Genomic DNA, 27,858 nt, shown 5'->3' with positions numbered 1-27,858 from the left:
GCTGCAGGGCTCCCCTAGATGTATCTAGGCACCAGAACCATTTCTTCAGCAGCCCAAACACACTCTATGATATTTCTGATTTGACCATGTGCCTTATTATGGCTTTCTTCCATGGCTGTGTGCTTGCATTTCTGATGGGTGTCATCAGCCATGGCTCCATTGGATAACCTGCACCTCACAGTAAATGACCCTGTGGGATATCCCCCCTAACAAATATCTGGTACATTTGGGAAATGTGTCAGATATGTGAGTCATGGTACCTGCCAGGGTTGCCAGCACACACGTTCCAGATTATTCTCTTGGCATTAACCACAACTTGCAGTTGATAGAATGGTAGCCCTTTCTGTTTATAAAGAGTCTTCCCTGTTCCCCTGGTGGTGCCTTCTTTTCTGTACATGTACAATCTATGTCACCCAGTGCCTCAGGGTAGTGTGCTACACCGTAGAACCCCTGCATATTTCTGGCCCTGTCCTCAGAAATACAGGCAAAATATATGTGGTCACTGGCATGTTGGAGCATAGCATTCAGGAATTTGTGAAGGATCCTGGATGTTGATGCCTGTGACACCTCCAGCATGTCCCCTGTTGGTCTCTGAAAGGTACCTGTAGCTAAAATTATAAGGACAATGCATACCTTTGTCTCCACTGGGATGGGTTCCCCTCATCTGGCTCTGGCTCTGAGTTGAGGATGGTAGAGGTTGCAGAGTTCCTGTAGTATGTCCATATCCACCCTGTAGTGCTCTATAATTACCATGTCATGTAGGTTGTGATAAGTTAAACGTGGCCTGAAAACTCATCTCCTTCTCAGCCTAGGTCTATTGGCAGCAGCAGCAGCATTGGCTTCAGCCTCTAGCACGTACAAATTAATTAAAGCAGCAGCAATCCTAACATTCTATCCGTGTAGACTGCTTTTCATGGCTGTATTCCAAAGTTTTGGAATTTGCAGGAAAAATCAGCATGGAGTCAACATGGATTCTTTATAGCTTGTTGATTAGTTCCAGTAGAAAAAATACTGGACTTTGAGATGCTGCAAACACAGTTTATTAAACACAAAGCTTTCGGGGAGTACCCTTCATCAGTGTGAAAAACAGTCATATTAAAACAACTTCATTAAATAACAAAATTCAGAAATCATGTCACAGCCTTCCAATCAGAAAATGACAATAATAAACAGATGTTATAAATCCATCCATTCATCCTCAAGCCCTTTTTCCCGTTTTGCACATGTACTGTATAAATGTAAAGGATAAAAGATAATTAAAAATTGCACTATATATAATGTAAAAAAATAATGTAAAAATGTATTTATCTCAAAGACATCTGTTTTAGCTTTAAGACAGATTTTAGGCTGACAGCAACAGGATTTATATCGGGATCGCTGTCAGCCTGTAAATGGACTCTCCATTCATACTCCTTGACCTCTATTGTGTTGTTAATATCACCACCCCTTATACTCGTATGAATAGCTTCCACAGCCCTAAACATAAGATCATATTCTGTACCACAATCCATCACATGATTGGCAAGAGCATTCGTGGTAATATTTCTTCTTATATCAGAATAGTGTTCTATAATACTGTCCTTCAGCCTTCTTCTGAATTTGTCAACATAACATTTTGTATATTTTTACATGTGGCTAAATACACAATATAAGACATGTTACATGTAGCAAAGCATTTAAAAGAAAAACACATATGTTTTAGGATGGATAAAATCAGTTTTAGTTAAAAATATATTTGCAACATGAGCAGTTATAGCAGGGCGAACATACAATTTTATTTAAAATCACCCTCTTATAATTTCTATTCATATCTTCATAGCATAAATGTTCTTTTTAAATTTGAGCAATTCCTGGGTTTAAATTTGAGCAATTCCTGTATGCAAATCCAAGTCTATTACCAATAATATTTTTAAGTTCAGGCAGGGCATCTAAAAAACCCCAATTATTGGAGATAATTTTATTAACACCCTTAGTTCTTCTATTAAAAGTGGTGGTATAGTATAAATATTTATTTCGATTTTCATGAGCAGAGGCAATACCATTATTCATAAAAATTGTCTTGGAGAAGCATTTTGGTTGTTTAAAACTTCAGATCTGATATCATTTAAGAGCTCATAACCCATCTCACCAAACTCTTTTGCCATAATATTCATCTGCTCATTACAAACCCGATCATTAGTGTTCAGCTTGCTAACCTTTAGCATTTGACTCTTAGCAATGCCCTTGAATATATGATTGGAGTGCATGCTATTTTTGTGTAAATATCTATCTGCACTAACCTCCTTTCTATAAATACTTGCATTGATATCACATCTTTTGCTAACTTTACATCCAAAAAACATATTTCATGTTGAGAAAAATTCAATGAAAATTTCAAAAAGTCAGTTGTATTATTCAAGAAATCAATAAACTCAATTAAATGATGTTGTTCACCTCCTCATATAAGGAGAACATCATTCAAGAACTGTTTAAAGAAGGAAACATAGGACCTAAACACAGATGGACAACTATAAATATAACACTCTTCCCATTGACTTGGGGCAATGTTTACATATGCATTAGCTATAGAAGTGCCCATCGCCATCCCTGAGATTTAATGGTACAATTCATTCTCAAGCAAAAAAAAGTTATAGCCAGTACTATATCAAGCAGCTCACATAATGTCTCTGTTTCCCTTCCATTCAACCTACTATGGCTGCACAAAAAAGCATGTATAGCATCAGTACCGTAGTCATTTGGAATTACTGTGATCAATGACTTAATATTTAATGTTGCAAAAATATATTGCTCATGTTGTCTAGAACTATGCCAGTCATATAACATTTAGAAAATTGCCCATGTTGCAAATATAACTTCTCATGTTCAAGTATTTGCTTAAAATTGATTGTAGATATAGGGATATGGGCTTTGTAATCCACCCTCAGCCAGAAACTTTGCGTCTCATTGGTGGTCATTGTAAATCCTTATGGATTTTTGGTAATCCATAAAGCATTGGAGTAACAGGGCATGGTGTGTTAAAATAGTTAGAGGTCAAGTGGAATGTCATTTATTTATTTGCAAGTTGTAGATAGACATATTAACAAGCTGTGTACATTCAGAAACATCAGAACTATTGACTTTTAAACATAGTTTCACCTTGGAAAAATTTTCTCATATACAGTACATAGTCATTCTTGTTCATAATTAACATTGCACCACCTTTATCAGCTTGCTTAATGACAACTTCTATGTTGCTTTGCAATTTCTGTAAAGCAACAAACTCATCAAAAGTTAAATTATAAAATTTAGCAGCATCATATTGTGCATATAATTCTCGAAGCTGTTGTTCACAAATGTTATAAAAGGCAGTAATGACTGGATGACTTTTAGGTATGAATACACTAGGCTTCTTACTTACCTGAACTTGTGTGGAAACTATAGCTTTAAAAAACAATTTTAAGTTTAAATTTTTTACAAACAGTTTCAAATCTTTCAGAGCTTCTACTATTGTGTCAGTATTTGCAGGAACAAATCTAAGCCCTTTATTTAATAAAGTGATGTCAGCAGGAGTTAGACTAATACCTGATAGATTAACCACAGACTTTCTATCTATTAAGGATGGTTCACCAATCTGCTCTGAGTTTGTGGTCCTTTGTAGGATTTTGCACATTTTCCTTCTCTTTTTCTTTCTGTTTATCCTCTGGGACGATCCCCATTCTGTCTCTCTATTATTTCTGGTAGATTTGGTAGTATAGGTTGACAAAAATACTTAGATATAGGCACATTTTTGGCTACCTTGGATGCAAAGGAGATCTGTGGACTGTTACTAGATGCAGTAGGAGCCATATCCATGGTAGATCCATGTGTAGAGCTACAAGGCTCAGCATTCGGTGAGACAGAGATAGTGTTAATAGCAGATGCAGTGGCTACTTTTGGTAGTGTAATCACATCCAGTGCATACATGGACTCTTGAGGTACCGTTCCAGTGGACCTCTTCTTATTGGTCCTTTTCTCCTTTAATATCCCTGTATAAATGCTGCTGTCAGTCTAAAAACCTATCTTAAAGCTGAAATAGATGTCTTTAAGATAAATAATTTCACATTAATTTTTACATTAAATTAATGCAATTTTTTGCATTTTATATATAGTGCAATTTGTAATTATTTTTTTATCATTTACATTCATACAGGTGCAAAATGGGAAAAAGGGGTTGAGAATGGATGGATGGATTTATAACATCTGTTAATTATTGTCATTTTCTAATTGGAAGACTGTGTCATGTGATTTTTGAATTTTATTATTTAATGAGATTGTTTAATATGAATGTTTTTCACACTGATGAAGGGTACTCCCTGAAACCTTTGTGTTTAATAAACTGTGTTTGTAGCATCTCAAAGTTTATTATTTTTTTTCTGTTGGTTATATTGTTTTTATAATCATGACTGAGATCACCACGGTATTGGATCCAGTTTGCTATTTTTGTTGAATAGTTCCACCATGTTGAATTGGTTGATTAGCATGCAGTTCAGCTGCTATTTGGTAATTAGCATGCCATGGTATTTACCTTGTCTGCGCGGGGGTGGGGGGTGGGGGGGTGCACGCCTCTACATGGCACTTCCTGAATCTGAATTTCATTGCTACCATGTAGGCTTTATTGAATCTCCGTTTATTATTTTCTGGGAGCCAAATTGTAACCATGACCTAATCTGTTAATTAGACAACTTAGTGGGTTATAGGCAAGATAAAAGCACAACAGTGACAAAGAGTCACTCTGGAATATCCCCCATTTGAATTTTTATCCCTGGGAAAAACAATGTGACCATTATCATGGCTTGGCTGCAAAGTGGTTCACCACTGTTTCATGGTCACTGTAATGTAATTGATCAATGTAGGCTGTATCTTAGATGGCGCAGTGATGCAGTGGTTGCATTGTTGCCTCACAGCAAGGGGTTCTCCTGTTTGATTCTTGGCTGGGGTGGAGTCTGCATGTCATTCCTGAATTTGTGTGGGTTTCCAATGTTACAAAGACATGCATCTGAAGCATTTCTCCCCTGACCTCTGTTGAAAGTTGGCTTTGTTCCAAGATGGACTTTCCCATTGAATAAATTATAACTTTATTTAACAACAAATTATCCTTTATTCCATATGACTTTCTTTTGTTACACTTTTGTTTTATTTCTGTGATAGAATTTTCTTCTAAATGACTATACAATCTGTTGGCATCAATTCCAGTATATAATTTAAACATTGTTGGAAGACAAGTTATTGGTGTATAGTTTTTAGGATAGCTTGCAGGGTCACTCTTAAAAAGAGGTAACATTTTTCCTGTTGTTAATCAGGTTGGTGTCTGTTCAGGATGCGCATATAAGTAGTTCTTACTCGGGGCTAAATATGCGAAGATGTTAATAAAATTAGGTACTGCATCTGGGCATGGGGTTTTCCATTTAGGAGCTTTTCTTAACTTTATTTCAGTTTCTCTGGCCATTACTTTATCTAGTTTCATATCCTGTACATTTGAACTTCTTAATGTTTCTTGTACTACTTCTGTCCATTCAGCATCTTTATGTTACATAGAGTATTCATATGTATTTCTCCAAAACATATTTATTTTTTTTTTGTGATGTATTTATTCCTTTTGATTTGTTTTCTAATTCTCTATAAAACTTTTTTGGGTCATCAGTGAATTGCTTATTTTGCACTTTTCCTTTCTATATATCTGAATAACTTCTAAGTTTTTCCTGCTTGTGCTGATGCCTTTAGTTTATTATTTATGATAGTGTCTGCTAGATCCTGGTCTCTTCTGATACTACATGTTGCTTTTATCACATCTATCTTTCTAAGTATTTTTGTTGATCTGGTCTCTTCCGTACTGTTCTAACACTGACACTTCTTGTCTTATTTGCTTTATAGTTTTTGCTATTCGACACTTCTATGATAGCATTTAATTTCTTCCCTTCCTTTCCTTTCCTTTATTGTCCTGTGTTTTTGTGGCAAGATTTTATCTATTAATTTAGCTGTATCATAATATATCCTATTTAATTCTGTTATACCACATGAATTTCTCTTAGTAGTTTTGATTACTGTGTTCATTTGTATTATCAGGCTTCTAACATTTTGGGTCTTATTGACTTTCTGTAATCTATTTCTTTCATCGATCTTAATATGTCTGTCTATCCCTATTAAATCAAGCAACTCTTCCCTTGGATCATTTTCTTCTAAACTGAGGGCACATTCTTTATTCTACATTTCCTGCAGGCATGCTACAGAAAGTTCCAGAACATCTTTTTGTAACATATTCTTTTCAGCTGCATCCTGTATCATTTGTTGCTGTTTTATATGGGAACTCACTGGCATCTCAATCCACAACATTAACTGCATCAGAGTTGCCACTGTTTCTTGATCCTTCCCTAGCTGTTCAACTCCAACTGAACTTTTGTACTGGTTTCCTATTGAAGCCTCCAGAGTATCTTCATGTGTCAAGTTATCAGATGTTTCTCATTCGACCTGTTTCTCCTTAATTTGTGGACTAATTTTTCCATAATGCCATGATGTTACCAAAGTTGGATTTTCTACACTAAATCCCTCACTTTGCAGGTAATCCATGGCTTCAGTTTCTATTTCTTTAACTTCTCCAGTACTAATCATCTTGTTTACTTTCCTCCTTTGTTTTCTTATTTTTGTATTGTGAAGTTTTCCATATTCAGATGCCTTTGGCTGTATTTTTCTTCCAGGATCTTTGGTGCTTCTTTCCCATGTCCATATTTCTTCTTCAGATGTCTCCTGCTCCACCGGTTTCTCCCTACACTATTCCATCATACTGTGACTTTACATGTGTTAGGCTTTCTTTGCTAAATCCTTCACTTCACAGGTATTTTATAAATTGAGCTTCTATTTGTTTAACTTCTACTTTATTAATCTTCTGTTCTACATCCCCCCATAATCTTATTTCTTACATTGTGAAATATTCCTTATCTGGGTGCCTTTGCATATATTTCTCTTCAAATATCTTTGGAACTGCTTTTTTGTGTTGATAAGTTTGGCTTTCTCTTTTGAATAAAGATTGCACCATATCATATCTCTTTTTGTTTCCCTTGTTTCTTTCTTTTTTATACATTTCAAAAAGCTCAAAGTTTTGTTATTTATATTTCTGCACTTCCTCAGTTGGTTCTCTTTCCAAACAGCCCAGTGTTTCTTGGTCTATATAATGTTTTCATGAATCGGTTTTATTAATGAACACAAATTTGCATTTGAAGTTTTTGAAAGTTTTTCTTGCCCAAGTATTTTTTTAGTCTAATTTCTCTCTTAATCTTTTTGAATATCTTCTGTCTGGAACTTCTGGGTTTCTTGCATAATAGTAACAATACATAATTTCTTTCTTATCCTCAGTAGTCCACTATATCATCTTTATAGCTCTTTTTTGGTATATTAGTTTGTGTTTTTTGTGGACTATTACTTCCTTCTACAACAGGGGAGCTATCCTCCCCTAAGCCTATCCTAACCCAATTGTAAGAATATTTCCATTTCTTGAGGATTCTACACTGTCATTTTTTTTCCAGTTCTGGCACCAGTTTGCATACTATGACTGGGCAGTTTTTTTATCCTGGGACTTATGCATCCAGTTGTCTTTTTTATTTTTAACCTACATCTACCCATGAGATGTGCTGTATAAAATACAGTCTATATATCAGTATTATCTTGATGAGATTTTGTAAAAAAAATTGGGTCCACCTTACAAAGGTACTCACCAAGACTTATTAATTCAATTCCAGCAAGACTACTTTCCTTTGCTTGCTGATTTTATCTTTGCTCCATTCAGACCCCAGGTATCCCCATATATATTAAATCATGACAATAAATGTATATGGTCCTTGACTGGTCTTATTACAGATTTAGTTCACATACTTTTTTATTTAATTAATTGGGTCAGTGGGACTACAACCATCTGGGATACAAGTCAACCCAGTCTAAGAGTAACAGAGATATATTCCATTTAGTTTACCTATTAATGCACTGTGGTTATACTCAGCTAACAAGCTAGAGCTTTGCTCTGCATTGAGTTTACAGTGCTGGGATGTTGGAGTCAGATGCAACTGACTTTCTCTATCATGTGGGTATCTTCAGTTTTAGATGGATTATAAGCAATAAACTTGTCAGAACATGCGTAATGGGAATGATCTCCAGAAATACAAAATGTGATTAAAACACAGGGTTAATCTAGTTGCTACCTATGTAAAGATATTATAAAGTTTACTAAAGGTGGTAAAAATGGCATGACCAATAGGCCATTTCATGGACTATGAGAAAAATCTGGATGTTTTTGTTGTACATTCCCTATAACAAGGAAGACATGAGGAGAGGTGTTAAGCAATTTTCTTAGATATGAGGAAAAACTACATGATTTTTTAATTGATAGCTCTTTATTGTTAATTATAAAAGTCTCAAAACCCAACATCCAGTAATCATAGTGGGTGTCATTGTCCACTTCTGAAGCTATAGTGACTCCCCACAACTTCACTGATGCAGAATGAGCAAGTGCTGCTATAGCTTTCAGTACAATACTCTTACTGTCCTGTCCAGTGGTCAGTACATATAATCATACATACTATCATCAGTTCAATACTCTTACTATCCTGTCCAGTGGTCAGTACATATAATCATACATACTATCATCAGTACAATACTCTTACTGTTCTGTCCAGTGGTCAGTACATATAATCGTACAATACTCTTACTGTTCTGTCCAGTGGTCAGTACATATAATCATACATACTATCATCAGTACAATACTCTTACTGTCCTGTCCAGTGGTCAGTACATATAATCCTACATGCTATCATCAGTACAATACTCTTACTGTCCTGTCCAGTGGTCAGTACATATAATCATACATACTATCATCAGTACAATACTCTTACTGTTCTGCCCAGTGGTCAGTACATATAATCATAAATACTATCATCAGTACAATACTCTTACTGTCCTGTCCAGTGGTCAAGTACATATAATCATACATACTATCATCAGTACAATACTGTTACTGTCCTGTCCAGTGGTCAGTACATATAATCATACATACTATCATCAGTACAATACTGTTACTGTCCTGTCCAGTGGTCAGTACATATAATCATACATACTATCATCAGTACGATACACTTACTGTTCTGTCCAGTGGTCAGTACATATAATCATACATACTATCATCAGTACAATACTCTTACTGTTCTGTCCAGTGGTCAGTACATATAATCATGCATACTCTCTCATTATACTTTACGTCAATGGATTAATTTTACTTCCCTTCATCAGAAGTGATACCTTTTTTGACAATGTAGTCTGGTTCTTGTTGTATGGTATATCTAAAATAAATTGCTGGGGAGAAGAAATATCTGCACAAACTCTTTATTTGTCATATGCCTCTGTGCTGTAAACACATGAAAATACATCAAAATGTTACCTTGCTTATAAAATTATTGCAGTAAATCTGGAAGTATATGGAATAATGTTGCTCTTAAGTTAACAGTAAGATTAAAGTATGAGGAGGGATATTAGCAATGAAGGCCAGCTAAACACTCCACTGAGGTAACCTCATCCAGAGTTATTGTGCTGGTTTGCATAGATGCACAGCCACATGTTACTTCAGAGGGGTTGAGATTGGCTACTGTGCCACTCTGTAAAAGGTATACTGATTTGCCACTAATAAGGGAACCAGAGAAACATTATTTCTTGAATATTAATCTTACATAGAGGTCACGTTTCAAATAGTAGTGAGCAGATGTGTTTTGCAGTAAAAAAGTGAAATCAAAATGCCTGTAATTTTCTTCTTTTCTAACAAACATTTTCCAAATAGTTAAGACTGCATGACATGTTCTTGCTTCCCTCAATTAATTTTCTAATATAGCAATAGCCCTGTGTATAAGTATACAGGAAAGAAACCCAAGTTAAATATTAATCAAATATTTAATAACGTTAAAAATATAACTGATTGTAATTACAACATTAAACAATTCCTATTTCTTATATTCCCTATAGCATACTCCCCTGATTGCCTAGACTCTTTCAACATCAACATGATGCAAAAATTAAAGGAAAATAACTTGATATTCTGGCATCATTTTATTGAAAATAAGAGTATTAAACCACTAAACTCTCTTTTATGTAGTTTTGCAAATAGTCAAGACAGTTGGTTGTTTATACACTCATTATGGCAGTTTATAGAAAACAAAATGAGAGTAGCAATCAACCTAGAGACTGAGTCTATACCTAGTTTGATTCAGCTTTTTATTAGGTGTCTTGAAAAGACAGATGATCAAAAATTAAGTATCAGATATTAAGAGAAGACACTCTAAAGTTTGACTCAGATTTTTAGAATTACTATGTAAAGATTAATGGAGAACAAATATCCAATGAATCTGAAAAACTCTTATTGAAATCTATGTATGGTACCTCTTCTTCATTATACTGGAGATTATATACATGGAAATTTATGAATAGGAGTTTCTATACTCCACATAAAATAAATGTTATACTCAAAAACAGTGAAAGTAAATGTTGGAAATGTGATGAATTACTAGAGGTCAACTGGGTTCACATGTTCATCGAATACAGAACTGCTGTTCAGTACTGGAAAGACATTTTGTAAATGCTTTATGGTCTGACAATTGTCATATTTCTAACTCATTAATCCTATTCAGTGTTCCTATACCTAATGTAATACCGAAATCTCAGATTCAGTTATTCTGGTCAATTCTTGCAATTGCCAGAAAAGTTATTACTTTGAACTGGAAAAGTGAACAAGATTTGATGTTTAAAGATTTTATTAATTTAGCAAAAGTTGTTTGTAAAAAAGAACTGCAAACCATTTGTTATAGAACTCATAATATTACTCTTAAAAAAATAGCATGGCAAAAACTGGAAAACCTTTTGAACAAATACTAATAACTTCTCATGGATAAAAAGATTGTTTATCATGGATTAATGTAAATATTGTAAATAGTTTTGTTATTGTTTTATTGTATTTGTTGGATGTACATTTGTGTATGTTTATAATGAAAACAAAAAAAAAATGTTTTTGAAAAAAAAGCTGTTGCAGCAGTCCTGTAAGAAAATATTACAGTACTGTGGTGACACAATAGTGCAATGGGTAGTGTTGCCTCACAGCAAGAGGTTATCGTGTTCACTCCTTCACTGGGGTGCCTTCTGTGCAGAGTCTACATGTCCTCCATTTGCTCTCATGGGTTTCTTGGGTGCCCTAATTTTCTAGCACATTCTAAAGACATGGAGGAAGTATAGTGCAGTCTATCAAGTTGTCAGTGTGTGTGCGTGTGACAACAGAAGAAAGACCTAGCAACCTGCTTCTGTTTCCTCCCTTTTCCTTGAAAACTCCAGTGATGTCAGTGGCTGTCCATAGGGTCACTGTAGGAGTCTACCATAACATTTAAGACAGAGAGTGAGAGTGAGCACCTTAAGTGTGCAGTGATGCTGTGTTTTGTATGCGTGACTGAATGCAATATTTATTCAGTTATGGCATGCATATCATCTAGAGGCCAGGTTAATTCAACTGCACAAAGGAGGAATAACGAGAACGATGAGTTCTGCTCTGTTTCTACTTTATCAAAGGAAACTACTGTCTGTAGCAGTAACACCGGCCCCGGTCCTCCTTGGATGGAAAATGGCAGTCATGGTGGTGATCACCACATGCAGGCCCTTGGCACACCTCTCAACTGTCTACATTTTTGCCTCATATTATTGGTCCAATCTTCATAAAATAGTGGATGTCTAGTAAATCATCATTGGCAAATAACTGAAGAATTGAAGATTTAATCAGAAAATAATGACAGACATTTGAATTTCAGATTTTATTCCCTTAAGAAAATGCATGCTAATGAAAAACCTCTTGTTCTATCTACTAAGTTTGTAAGAGCAATATTTAAAAAAAAATGCCACTATTTTGGGCTTTTGTCCCCCCATTTTCTATATTTCTTACTCTAAGAGGCTGAGTGGTATGGTCCTTGGTGCTTGTGTCTGACCAGCTGAATACTCTATTAATTTTAATTCCTCCTTAAAAGCATAGCTATAGCAATTATGCATGCAAAGATTCAATACTGAAAGATATATATATATATATATATATATGTATAGCAAATGTCAAAACACCAAACACTTCACAAATAATTGAAAGCTTGTCATACCAAATCTCAAAACATTAAAAACAAAATAATGAGCAAAATTGGTTTTGGCAGAGGGCAAACCAGTTGCTCCCATGTAACTTAAATATGCAAACTGTACGGTCTTCACCAGCTCCACCAAGGAAGAAACAACACTAACATGAGGAAGGACGGTCAACACAAGGCAAAAATCACACAGGCAGTGATTTTCTACAGAAAAATATCACGACCTCTTAATTACATCCCCTTACCCACAGCAAACCAAATACCAACTATACCAGTACAATAAACAAAACTCAAAAAGGAGAAAAAAGTATCACCAAAAGCACAAAATGTCAACACAATAAATCTCAAAGGTAGCACTCCAAGGCCATAAACTATATCGCAAAACACCGCCTTTGACATTCTAAACATTAACTCAACTTACTTTTTATACAAAGATGCATATAAAATGCTTTACTCATTTATAAACTACTTGCCCTTCCGAATGTTTGTTTGTTCTTCCCTATTACATCCCCATATATATATATATGTGTGTGTGTGTGTGTGTGTGTGTGTGTGTGTGTGTGTGTGTGTGTGTATGTGTGTGCGTGCATGTATACACACACACATATGTATATGTGAGTTTTATATATATATATATATATATATATATATATATATATATATATATATATATATGGATCTACTTCTAATTCCCGAATAGCCACTTCATCGAATGATGGAACATCGAGAAGATGTTACCGAAAGTTAATTTTAGGAACACCTGGATCATCGTAATATAATTCCTGGAAACTAACCACTTGGCCACCAACACTTTAAAACAAAACTGAAGCAAATCAAACCCACCCCCCTAACTAAATATCCCAACTCCGAGATCGAACTATAGTGGACTATAGTGGAGAAAAGGGTTAGGTTCACCATTGTAACCAAGATCACAGGGAAGCAACAAGACAACATTATGATACTGAGGCTTTAACAAACCTTTTCTAACACCGGACTGTGAGAACTAATTACCAACTAGAAACATGAGGAACACTTCATTTTATTTTTCATGAATGTAAATATAATTTTGTATAGTCTTTACATGTAGTTATAGGATCTCACATGTCGTTTTACAGTTCATCATTTTTATATTTTGCAAAAAAATAGGGAAGCAACATGAACCAATATAACTGTAATGCTTTCAAAAGTATTCTTCATTTTCACATGCTTGTGACAAATAATATCCAAATATAGGCGAGATTAATATTTTACTTTATTTTACATGCTTACAAATGTATAGGATAGGATTCAAAAACATTATCACCATATCAATAATAGGGCTTTTTTGGGGTTTCTAGTAGCTGTACAGCAATAAAAAAGTGATTCTGAGACATTCAAGAAATCCATGGAACAAAAGCTCTTTAGCAGAATTATCCATAATGCTCCTCCTTCCAATTCATGCAACAGTGTTGCATCGGAACCTGCAATTGCATATGTGCGCGTGCACACACACACTCACACACAAACACACACACACACACACACACACACACACACACACACACACACACACACAGAAAAAAGCACCAGGAAAGTATAGATGCCTAATTTGTATTAGCCACCAGGGAAGTGTAGATGCCTAATTTGTATTAGCAATGTCCCTTGACTGCCATATTTGCATATGGCTTTCTGCAGTATGATCGCAATAGCATTACATGTCATAGGTTCATTGGTAGGTACTAGGCTATATCTGCCCAAAGGCATTTATAAGCCTAGCCAGAATGTGTTGGCTTTTGCTGCCCCTTAGATTAGTTCCCTGTGCCTCTGTCCAGCAGAGCCACTGAAATGATCCCCGGGGTAAACTTTCTGTTCCCATCCACTCGTCAAAGTTTCCCCTGAAGAGTGTTAGTGAGGAGCTCTGCCTAATGTAGACGGGAATCTTGTTCCAGAACATGGGAAGTCTCTGGGGCAGGACTCTATCCCTCCAACACATCCTATTTATTGTTGTGATGAGGTTTAGATCCCTAGAGCATGTGGCTCAAAGGGATATCATTTTCTTTAGGTGGAGCATGTCCATCAATTCTAGGTTGGACATGGCCTTGTATGTTAGGCAGAGATCACCTCTGAGTAGGCGGTATGCAACCGAGTACAGCTGGAGTTTCTTCAGTCGAGTTGCATAGGGCATCTGTTTCAGGCCAGTGATCCTCTTGGTGAGGTACTTCTGTGGTCTTTCCAGCTGTTGCAGGTGTCTTGTAAGATACATCACAAATGGGGCGTTGTACTCTATGATGGGTCTGATGAGTGATGTGTAGAGGGGCACAATGACCTCTTTTGATCTGTATGCAAACTCTATTGTGATTAGGTGGGCCACATAGAAGAATTTTCTAACCACTTTGGCAATGTGATTATCAAAGGAGAGATTACTATCTATTTGGATTACCAGATCCCTTATGTCTCCGTATGTAGGGGGCTACCACTTATGTGGTAGTTTGTGGGTACTTTGTTTTTTCCAAAGGGAATGACTATGCACTACTTGGCATTTAGCTTGAGGCCATGGTTTTGACACCAGGCATCTGTCTCAATGAGATCCTTTTGGAAGATGTCTGTGTCAGCCGGAGAGTCAATTATAGCCCCTAGTTTGCAGTCGTCTGTGAACTTGGTCAGCCATAGTCCTCCTCTGCTTGCCTGTTCCTCTGAGAAGTATATGCCGAACAGGAGGAGTCCTAGGACTGAGCCTTGGGGAATGCCCCTTGTAACCGGTTTAGAGTCAGACCTAGCTCCCGCAACTCTTACCATGTGGGTTCTGTCCATGAGCCAGTTGGCAACCCGTCTCGTGATGTAGGGGTTTATGTTCAGGCTGTTGAGCTTGTCTATAATACCGGAATGGGGAATGGTGTCGAAGGCCTTTGGGAGGTCTAAGTAGGCTGTGTGGACCACCTTTCCGTCGTCTATAGCCTTGGTAACTGTCTCAAAAGAAGTCCACCAGGTTTAGGAGGCATGATCTGTCCTTAACAAAGCCAAACTGGGTAGGGTCCAGTGTTTGGAGGTTCCCAATGTCTCTGTTAATGAGAGCCATGATGATGCACTCCATAGCCTTGCAGACCAAGCTAGTCAGGCTTATAGGGCGATAGTTCCCAGGGCCTGTTGTGGCTCCACCTTTGTGGAGTGGAAAAAACGTTGCTATGCGCCACTCTATGGGCACATAGCCTGTGGAGTGGCTGAGATTGAACAGTGTGTTTAGGTGAGGGGTTAGTTCATCTTTGAGCACGTGTAGGACACAGCCTGGGACACCATCCGGTCCCATTGATGCTGTGTTTTTGGCTTTGGAGAAGGCTGTTTTAACCTGAGTGTCTGTGATTTCAGGGGCACTACATTCTACTGGTATGGTTATGAGCCCTTTTGTGGGAGAGAGGGGGGTGAAGTTTGCACTGAACCTGTCTGCCAGGATGTTGGCGATAATCGGTTGGTTCAGTGTATTTTGTGCCATTCTGCACTAACTTCGAGCAGATCTGAGAATTGCCACTTAGATTTTTGACATAGCTGAAGAATGCCTTGTGGTTATCTTTGGAGTCCTTGGCAATGTTTCTTTCAAAGCTAGCCTTGGATGATTTTATGAGGGATAGTAGTTTCTTGCTGATACTGATCAGGGATGTCTTTCCTTCTTGGGATTTTACTTTTTTCTGTACTAGTTTCCATCTTCTATTGTATAGCTTGTTTAGGGCAGGGGTCCACCAGACTTGTTTCCTTTTCTTGGAGGAGTGAGTCTTGGTTTTGCTTGGGATAGCACGATTCATGCATTCTTGTAGGTGCCCATAGAGTGCATTAGTAAAGGATTTTGGAGCTTGGGCAGCATTATCCTTCAGCATGGGGGATTTGAAACTTTCCATCTCTGTCTTAAGTAAAGTGAAGTTTTCTTTGGAAACATTTTTCACGGTGATTTCTTTGACCATGGGTGGGAGCAGAATGTGGATATCCAGAGTGATTAGTTTATGGTCAGATCTAACCAGTGAGGGGTTGACCTCCGGTGTGGAACACCAGTTGCCCATGTTGGTGATGACCAGGTCCAATATGTTGTCACCTCTGGTGAGGGTGTTGATCAGTTGATCCAGGGCATTTGAGTTTATAAATTCTAGGAAATGTTGGGCTAGGGGGTTAGTACTTGAGTAGTTCTCCCAGTTAATGTTTGGGTAATTGAAATCACCCAATATCAGGGTGTTTGGTAGGACCTTTATGTTTCCCAGTATTTCCAGAAATGCGGAATGGGGGTCCTGGGACATGGTGGGTGATCTGTAGCAAGCTACAATTTGAATTGCAGTTCTGCCCATTGTTAGTTGCACATGGATGATCTCTAAAGCATTATGCTGTGCCACTAACCTGGAGGTGAGGGTATCCTTGATGAATATGGATACGCCCCCACATTTTGTATTTCGGTCCGGGTTTGTGGCCAAAATGTATGGTATGAGTTGTAACCTGGTAGTGCTGGGGTGGTCTCTGGATCCTTAAACCAGGTTTCTGTTACTGCACATATATTGATTTTCTCTGTACCGAGGAGTGCCTCGAGTAAGTGCATTTTGAGGTTTAGACTTCTGGCATTGAGTAGCATTACCCTCAGCTTTTTGTTACTTGTGTTATTTACGGCAGTGGGTTTGTCTTTTGAGCCTTGCCTAAAAAAAGGCACTATGGGGGTGGCAAGAGCTTTGGCCAGTATTCGAAAGCCTAAGGGTGACAGGTGCAAGCCGTCTCTAGTGAAGCAGCATGGCTTGTCGAGCATGTCATCCCAGGCTGACACACTGGATTCCCTTTGAATGACACCAGAAGTTTATCCAATTGTTGAAATTGATAAGTTTTTCTTTATACGGTGGTATTATTCTTGGTGAGGGCAGGATGCTAGTCAGGGTCATACTGGCCTGGACTACGTGATCAGAGAGCTCTTCCATGTCTCTTTTCATGTAGTCAAGGGAGGTACAGCTCAGGTCATTTACACCAACATGGACAATGACAGAGCCATATTTGTACTTGTTCTGGAGTGACCTGAGTGCTTGTGTCATGTGGCGGATCCTGGCACCTGACAGGCAGCTAACAGTAACCTCCTCCTGACTATAGAGTCACCTATTACTAATGTGTTGGGTATGTTATTTTGCCTTAAGGGCTGTGATTGCGTGGCACACTGGTTTTGTGGAGTATGTGTTTCATGGTTTGTGTTGGAGGATGGAAATTGCTTGGATGTCTGCTTTGGAGGTCTCTGTTGCTTTTGCAGATTTTTATTTAGAGCCTCCAAGTATGTTTTCGTATATTTATGTGTGTTTTTTTGCCTGAGCTGGTTTCATAGGTATATGTGAGACTGGTGGTGTGATACAAGTAATTCCCTTCTCCTCTTGACCGTCTGGTCCAATCTTGGGTTGAGAGAGCTTAGCCTCCAGTTTGGCTGTATAATTGCATCTCTCGCATGTATTAGTGTTTGGTGGTAGGAGGAGAGGGTTGTCTGTGTACATGAGGCAGTTGTAACATTGCCTCAAAATGCCCAGATTCACCAGTTGGACCAGAGAGTATACCTGAAACTACCCTTTGGATATGCCTGGATAGGTACAGTGAGCGGTTTTACTGATTGGCTGGTAAGGTTGAATAGAGAGCCTTGTCCTTCTCTACAGAATAGGCGGGTCTAGTGCTAAGGCTTATTAGTGCTTGCTATGAGTTTTGAGCAAGTGCTGGGCTGAGAAGTGAATGGTTTGAGTGCTTAAGTTGAAAGTTTGTCTAGTTCCAAGGGAAAAATTGAACAGTAGACTTTATGGAGCCGGGAATAGTTATACCCTAGCTAACCCGCCCTGCCCGGCATGTAAAACCACTCTAATGTGCGTTTTATAGCAGGGAAATGAAAGAGATAGAAATTAGCCCAAAATGGCCAATAGACTACTAATTTCTGTGCTGAAACCACTTCTCCAGGGACAGATCCCCTCTCTCACAGGTGAACAAAGAAACTTCCTTCTATCCAAGTAAGGTATGGGCAAACACAGAAACTTGTAACAGAGCCCTGAATTCAGCACTAACCTGAAAACTGGACTCTACTAGCTTAGAAAGGTGGGAAAACAAGTTTTTATTTTATGGGTTTTTTTTCAGAAAATAAAGCAGATACAATAAAAAAAACACTTTAAATGCACATAAATGGATATCACACTTGAGTGTGTAGCCTACAACAGTTAAACAGGTAATTTAAACACAAAAATGACTTTGTTAAAGTGCAGGCAGTAAAATAAGTACAATATGTAGCTGAAACAAGCTTTTTAAATCACAGAAAGTCTAAAAAAATTGGCATTTTAGGCGGAATTAGCTAAAGACAGCAAGAAAATGCAGACCTTTCTTACTGGTGTAGTGTTTCAGCAGTCTTTAAATCACTTATACATAACACACTTAGCCTTCCTGTTATAAACAGAATTCTATTTTTCTCAGTCCTAATTTCAATTTGTTGCAATATTTGCATGTGGATGATTTAACACTGTGGAGCACTGAATTTTGTCTTTTAGTGGCTAAATAATGTATTCTTTCAGCCATGCAAAGTCCAACATTGTGATCCAGTAAAACACATCATCTGGAGCTCTATTAATTAATAAAAACACACTAAAAGATAGTCATGGAGAAGTAGCATGCACTGCTATGGTAATGATGCAGGGACAAGTGCTCTTCTCTGACATCTGAAAGTGAGCCGTACCTAAGAAATTCAGGCAAGAGGAATATTTCACCTTATTTTGCCTGATTTCAAATATCCTATGTGCAGTATCTATACATGGATGTAGAAGCTCATATTTTTTTGCATTGAAGTTAACATTTTTATTAAAATTACAAATAATGCTTTCCTGCAGAAAAGAAATTAGAACTATGGAGAATCCTGATATACCATCATGACTTGAAGTTTCCAAAGATGCTGTTCTTTGATGCCCAGTAATGGGAAGTGATTGCTAAATACACACTACAGGAATAGTTCACTGTGGTTTACATCATAATGCATATTTATAATCAGTTATGTCTACCAAAACAATAAGTTGCCCTAACATCATGGGGGGATTCATGACTGTATGTGCATCGTGGCACAATGCGCACATGGCTGCAGCAAGTTTTAGGTTCATTAAACTCATGTAGTGGTGTGCACTCACACACAAACAGGGAAACTTTCTTGGCACGCAAATGTCAGCATAAGTAGCTGAATTTTATGCTAATGAAGCCAACCAACATGGTGGAGTGATCCAACAAGCTGTAAGCAAACTGTGTACTCTGTTGTCCGTGCATTCAGACACTTTTCGAATACTGCCATGGCAAGTAGTCTACATGGAAACAAGAGCAAGTAAAAGCTCTTACAGTTTGTCAAAACAAATCAAAACAAATCAAAAAACATACACGAGTGAAACCACCATGAAAAAATACTGCTGTATAAAAGTCCAACTGATTTATAAAATAAAAAGAACAGATGAGCGCTTTCGCGTACCAACCAGTACGCTTCTTCAGATCTTAACATTTAAATTTATAAAATCACTTTTATACAAAGGCTCATACTCAAAAATGATCAATTAACCAATCAATCTAACAATTAAACAATTAAATAATCAGTGCAGTACAATAAAGTATACCAGCTTCCTGATAGCTCTGTGAGCTGTACGAGTAGAAAGCACAAAACGAATGAGACATACCTAAAAATCCTATTCCTCCAAACAACTGTGCATTCCACAGAATGGTGGAATCAAATAAAATAGATAGAAATGATGAAATAACAATACTTCATAATCACCAAACACCCATCATTCCTAGCGTATATGTTTTCAAAAATACATATATAATATATACGCATATAAAAAATAGATAAATATAGGACATGAGAAAAGTAAAAAATAAAAAATAAAAATGCCTTATATACTATATTAATTCATGTGCAAAGTTTCATTAATTAATTACCATAAAATAATACCTATTATATTATGTAAATACAAATACAAATATAATTGTAAACATACCAAATGCATAAAAATAAAGATGAATGTGTATATATGAAAATGTATATGCATAAATAAATGAATAATTAAATAAATAAATAAATAAATGAAGCAAATAAATAAATATATGACAAAATGCCCATACTCAATGAAACACTACATTATATTTATTAATAAAGCAAATACTGATATTTTAATTATAAATAAATGTATTTATATAAAGTGTAAAAACCTTCATTTATTACTACGTGCTTCAAGTATGGGCTTAATATTTATGGACTGATTAAGACCAGATGATAAATGTGCTCTCAGTTTAAAAATCCACTGTAGCTCCAGAGTCTCCAAATAATTCATATTACTACCCCCTCTTCTCCTAGGAGTTACTAATTGTAACACTCTGAATCTAAAATCATGTCCCTCATTTAACATAATATGTCTGGCTAAAGCATTCTGTTGGTTAGACTTTTTGATTTCATAAGAATGATTATACATCCTATCCTTAAGCCTTCTCTTTGTTAAACCAACATAGAACGCTTCACATTGTACGCATGTAGCTAAATATATGAGGTTAGTACTGTTGCAAGAAGCAAAAAATCTAGGTTCAAAAACATAATCAATATCCGGATGCATGAATACTTGTGTGTCAGTAATCAAACCACACATATTGCACTTCTTGCAAGGATATGTGCCCATTCTCATTTTATCTGAGTATTGTTTTACCAAACTCTGTTCATGTTCAATACAAAGTAGCCGCTTCAGGTTTTACCAAAACAATAAGTTGCCCTAACATCATGGGGGGATTCATGACTGTATGTGCATCGTGGCACAATGCGCACATGGCTGCAGCAAGTTTTAGGTTCATTAAACTCATGTAGTGGTGTGCACTCACACACAAACAGGGAAACTTTCTTGGCATGCAAATGTCAGCATAAGTAGCTGAATTTTATGCTAATGAAGCCAACCAACATGGTGGAGTGATCCAACAAGCTGTAAGCAAACTGTGTAAACTCTGTTGTCCGTGCATTCAGACACTTTTCGAATACAGCCATGGCAAGTAGTCTACATGGAAACAAGAGCAAGTAAAAGCTCTTACAGTTTGTACAAAACTGACCTCAGCATGTAACCCCACACATATTATGACCTAATTACACACTCTGGATGTTATAATATTAGAGTTACAAAATACAAAATGCATTTTTAATGGCCATGACATAAATGCACCTTTCCCCCCCCCCAAAAAAAAAAAACAGAAAATGTAATTGTGCATAACACAGGCTGCTAAAATGTTTAAACATCCTGAAACAGTATTATACTGTACTGTAAGCATATGTAGTAACTAGCAGATATATGGTCAAAGTAATAGCCTCTCTTGTGTTTACAACATTGTGTTCCTGTGCAGTTTCTCCATTGACATGGTTACTGAATCTGCAGATTCCAGGCTGACAGCATGGTGAAGATGCAAATTAGGTAAAAACTCATTGGAATTACTGAATCCCAAAAAAGAGTAGCCCTGTTGTGATGTTCACTTCGTGTAGGCCCCTTCACAGTGTTTTTGTTTTCAATGGATGTTGATAGTGTGATGACACCAGGAGGATGTGTCATTTTACACTTTCAAAGTTGTACAGGTCTGTCTGTGGAGGGTGAAAGTGTATGTAAGCTTTGCACAAATCACAGAATGTAAGCTATGCACAAATCACAGGTTGTGTGTCATCTTCAGAAGTTTGTTGCAAAATGTGTCTTCTCTGACTCTTTCAAATAATTTTTGTACATTTTTATGTCCTTGTTTGCACTATGGTGCACTTAGCACACCCATGAGAAATGGAAGAATAAACAACAGCTTTTGTCATGCCTGTCATGTAAATCATCCTGTGGCACCACTTGAATGTACAGGGCTAGGGTGCAGATGGTCCTGGCTTTGAGTACAAGGTGGACAACCTTTCCTTTTAATACTAATTGTTTGCTTAATATCATGGGAATGAAGGAAAGTAATTTTAATTTTGCCACGCTTACTTTATTTATACATAGCTACGTGGCAGTGCATGGGGGAGCACGGAGGTGTGCCTAGCACACCAATGAGCAAGCAGCAGGTATGTATAATAGATGCTAATTACAGAATAAGCAGGTGAATTCCATTTTCATGAACCAATTCAACATGTGCAGCTATTCAACACACTATAAAGCATCCATGTAACCCCCATTCTTGTTTTTCTTAAATACTTCAATACTATTGGAGTAGAGATAAGCAAATTTTAACACAATATTAGGGGCTGATGCAGCTTTGCTACATATTTATGAGCTACAGGCGGAAGTCAATGCTTCTGATGCTGATGACAGTAGGCCTAGGCCAAGAAAGAGAATAGTGTACAGGCCAAGGGTAACTTATCAGATACTACATCACCTGGAGATTGTAGAGTGCTACAGGTTGGACAAAGACACATTACAAGAACTCTATGAGCTCTACCACCTTCAAATCAGAGTCAGAACCAATCGAGAGGAGCCCATCCCTGTGGAAACTAAGGTATGTGTAGCCCTTAGAATATTAGCTACAGGTACTTTGCATAGACCAACAGGGGACATGATGCATGTGTCACAGGTATCAGCATCCAAAATCCTCCAGCAGTTCCTGGAGGCTATGCTCTCACGCATGCCAGTGAGTAGATATGCTTTTCCCAGTAGTTCTGAGGAGAGGGCTAACAATATGCAACACTTCTCCTCTGTAGCTCACTACCCTGAATTACTGGGTGCCATAGATTGCACTCATGTACACATCAAGGCACCACCTCATGAGCAGGGTAGAATCTACATTAACGGCAAGGGATACCACTCCAACTGCCAAGTTGTGTGCAACACCCAAGGAATAATCTTGAATGTGTGTGCTTGCAACCCTGGCAGTTATCATGACTCCCATATCTGGCACACATCACTGCCGTATCAGATGTTTGGTAAGAGGGCATCCCACAGGGCAATTTACTGGGGGATGCTAGCTATGCACTCGAACCATGGATATGACACCCATCAGAAGTACACATGTACCCATGGAAGAACACCATAATGAGACACACATACAAACCAGAAACATCATAGAGTGTGTGTTTGGGCTCTTGAAGTCATGGTTTCAGTGCTTAGATACATCTGGTGAAGCCCTGCATTATAATCCAGAGATATGCAGAAGTCTTCACAGTATGTGCTATGCTACACAATTTAATCTTGTGGAAACAGCTGCAGCGGGATCAGCTTGGTGAAGGGACACACATCCCCTCACCAGCACCTAGGTCACCACAGCAACAGTCAGGGGAGGGCTCAGAGGAGGAACCACCAGCTGCTGTGCCTGCAGGCAGACATAGCTGTGCTCAGTATGCCCTTTCTTTGGCTAAAAGACAATGCATAGCACATTCATTGAACACCTAGGTCCCTAATAATTTTTATCTTACTTGCACACATAGTAAAATTGATGCCAGGCAACTCACACAAACTGTACCTCCTCATGTACTGACTGTGCATTGCTTGCATCAGACAGAGTCAGCCCTAAACTCAAAATGTGTCCACTGCTGCATTTGCAAGGTAAGTCCTAAACCTAGAGTGTAGTTTTTAAATGTTATTGTGGCATATCCTTGTATTTAGTAGTTTGGAACAGTATTGTAAATAGTGCTGTGGATATGTGAAAAATGTACTTTAACGTGATAGCAGAGAGACCTTTAATTTAGATTTTGTGAAAGAGGATATTCTTTTGGCATTGTTAGTCAAGCAAATATTTCAGCAAGTCAAGTGTCTAGGCCTTCCTTGTTAAATTATCAGGTCAGGAATAAAAAGAACAAACAACCTATTAGATTTATTACTAGTTTTTGTGATTATACTACATTTATTAGGGATGTAGTATCTAAACATTGGGATATTTTGTGTATGGAAGACAGATTAAGGTAAATCATACCTTCTAAATGTCCCTTTTCTTACAGAAAAGGGAGAACAATGGATGGTTCAATCATTATAAAAAGATTCATAATGAGCGTAGGGAAACATCAGTTTGGGTTAGATGGACAAAGACTGGTGGTTTGTTATCCCTGTGGACACTAATTTTTGTAAATTTGTTCATAAAGATAAATGTTTTGCTTCGAGAAACAGTTCTACAGTATTTGATATTTTAGTATATAACTGTAATACAGACTGGGTAATATATCTGGCTACCTGCTCTTTCTCAGCATTTTATGTTGGGCAAACTTCGCGCCCTTTAAAGTTAAGAATGTCTCAACATTTGAGTGATATACGGTATGCTAAGTCCAAAGTGCTTTGTATAAACATACTTTAAAACATGTTTCAGCTAGGTTTATGTTTACTATTACTGACAGAATTTATTTTAAAACAAAGTCGGATGGCATCAGTGGTTAAATTGTAAGAAACAGAATTAAATTAGATGCCGTATTTGTGCCAGGACTTAATGAGCAGTTGTAATAGCCAATGATGATTGAGACTATGACATTTAAATGTGATGGAGTGTGGGTTTTACTATGCACTGATGAAGGCTTACAGCTGAAACCAGTATGCAGTATGTATCTATTCTAATATGAAGTATTAAAGTATTATTTTGGAAGCTGATTGATGGTGCTGGCTGTTGTTGTTTACGTCATTCCAGGGGGATCCAGTACCTAACAGCCTGGGAAAATCTGATCGACAAACCACGATGCTTTGCCAGAGATGGCCTGCATCTGTCTCACCTGGGTTTCATGCTTCTGGCAAAGGCTCTTGCCTCCCCCATAGTGCATTTTTTAGGAAAGTTCTGAGGTCGATAAAACCAACATAAAAATTTCAACAAAACACAAATTAAAGGTCATGCTGCTAAACTCTAGGAGTCTAAACATGAAACTGCACTCATTGCAAGCATTCTTAACCCTGGAAAATGCTGACATCTGTGCAGTCACAGAAACCTGTTTCAAAGCTGTGGACAGCACCCCACCCTTACCTTGTTACTCATCCTATCATACATTAAGACCCCTAACTGTGGGCAGTAAAGCCAAAGGAAGTGGAGTTTCAATATACATTAAAGATATGCACACCTCCAGGCTGGCCAAACAGTATGACACACAGGAGCCATCCAGACGCAGTTGACCATTGACAGGACCCCTATTCAAATCACAGCTAGCTACTGGCTCGCAAATCTGACTCAAGATGCCCAATCTGCTTATTTGGACCTGTTTGAATCTATCAAGATTCAACTCTTCAAACAACTTTACCCATCCTGGATGACTTTAACTTCCAAAACATAAATTGGAAGAACTACTCATACCAGGACACAAGTACCCAGAGATTACTCAATTTTGTCAATGCAAACACATTGGAACAGCTAGTCAATACCCCCACAAGAGGTGATAATATCTTGGACTTTGTATTAACCAACATGAGTAACCACTGCAGCATCCATATAGTATCATCCTCCCTAGTAAGATCCAACCATACAACGTTCACTTTCGAAGTCGCCATCTCTCCCAAACCACCTCTAGCTTGGATCGGACACAGAAACTTCTCCAAAGCTAATTACAGCCTTCTTGGGGATGGCATAAACAGCTTCACAGCCCCCTTCCCCTCTGTAGGAACTGGCACCAATGTCCAAAACTACACCAAAGCACTATACAAGCAATTATATAGATGCATGGAATTAGGAATACCCAACAGGACTAAGTCATTCTCCGCAAGGAAGAGTAAACCTGCCTGGTGGACATTTGCAATAAATAAACTCTATAACAAAAGTAAAAAATTGCTGTCCAAGACCAAGAAGGAGCAGGTGCTCAATTGGAAGCAATAACTCCTTAGCCTGAACAGGCAAATAAGAGCACAAGTGAAATCCTCTAAAGCAAACTTCAAGTCCACAAGTGAAATCCTCTAAAGCAAACTTCAAGTCCAAATTGGCCACATCTTCTAGAGACAGTCATATGGCCTTTTCACATATGTCCACAACCTCAAAGGAAGCACCCAGATCTGTTCAGAACTAGCGGTCAAAGACACCACATATACAAATGCCATAGATATAGCAAACTTGCTGGCTGACAGATTCAGCTAAAACTTCACCCCTCTGTCCCCCCATCAGTAAATCAGGACATCCCCAGTACCTGCCCCTTCCCTTTATATTTAGGGAACATGTTATTACTGCTCTCTCAAAGACAACAAATACAGCCTGAATGTGACCCGATGACATACCAGGCTGCATCCTACATGAACTCAGGCAGGAACTTGCAGCACCATTAGGCATCCTATTCAACCAAAGCCTGAGTACCAGCTTTGTCCTAGCTGAGTGGGGGACAGTGACTGTCATCCATTTACACAAAGGTGGAGCATCCACTGATCCAGGAAATTATAGACCATCAGTCTAACTAGCCTAATCTGCAAGGCCATGGAACAGATTATCATGGACCTCATTAACAAGGACATTGGCAACCTCCAAGCACTTGATCTCACACAGTTTGGCTTCATTAAGGGGAGGTCATATCTGCTAAATTTGGTTGACTCCAGTGAGACAGTCACCAAAGCCATGGACAAAGGGAAGACTGTGCACACCGCCTACCTTGACCTGGCCAAAGCCTTTGTCATTATTCCCCACTCAGGCATAATAGATAAACTCTCAACTATGCATCAATCCATATGTTATCAGATGGGTAGCAAACTAGCTCGCTGATAGAACCCACCTAGTCAAAATAGTGGAAGCCACCTCAAGTAGTAGATCCATAACAAGCAGCGTACCACAGAGTTCAGTCCTGGGGCCTCTGTTATTTGGGATATACTTTTCTAATATGCAGCCCAAAACCAGTGGGCTATGGCTGACCATTTTTTCAGATGACTGCAAGCTGGGTGCTGTCATCAATTCCCCTAGTGATATAGACATCCTCCAAGAGGGTTTCACTCAGACAAATGACTGTTGCCAATAAACATGACTTCAAGCTGAATAACAAAAAAATGCATCATCATTGGGGAGAGTGATGTCCCCACAAATTGTCACATTAATAACATCCTAAGCATGCAATCAGTCATGAGGGTTTTGTGCACCCAGGTTGATAGCAACCTGACTTTTGTCACTGTGTTGCTTACATTGTATGGAAAGCATTCTACATGGCCAACCTCATAAGTAAGGGTATCTCATCCAGGGACAAGGAGGTCATAACATCCCTATATTCCTCCTTTATAAGGCCCGTTATTGAGTACAGCATCCCTTTCGGCATGTACCTCACAAAGCACATGTAGCAGTTGGAGAGACCACAGAGGTTCCTCACCAGGAGAATCCAGGGCCTCATATATCTACCATATACAGATAGACTAAAAGCCCTATCCCTCTACTCAATTTCATACAGACTCCTTAGAGGTGACCTCTGTCTGGCATACAAGGTGATCATGGACCCCACCTTGATGGGACTGAGCATATCCGCAAGCTCCACCCAAGTAACTTGCATGCACAGCCTCATCCTGGTCTGTGACATCAACAGGACTTATTGGTGGGACAGATTTGTTTCCCAGAGGCTCCCCATCTATGGAATAGACTTCCTCTCCACATCAAGCAGAGTACCTCTTTACCCCTTTTTAAGCACAACCTGGATAACTGGATGGGAAACAGAAAGTATACCCTGGGATTCCACCCGTGTCCCTGCTGGACAGGGGCATCAGGTGCTGACTTGTCTATGCATGGGCTAAACTCTTGGCTAAGCTTATAAGGGCCTCAGGGCCAATAGCCTAGTAACCTCCTATGATCCTGCCCTGCTCCTTATAAAAAGTAA

This window comes from Protopterus annectens, chromosome 2.part0 (genome assembly GCF_019279795.1).
Source record: "Protopterus annectens isolate FY-2018-M chromosome 2.part0, PAN1.0, whole genome shotgun sequence".
Classification (NCBI taxonomy): domain Eukaryota; kingdom Metazoa; phylum Chordata; order Ceratodontiformes; family Protopteridae; genus Protopterus; species Protopterus annectens.
Note: the sequence above shows the minus strand (reverse complement) of the source record.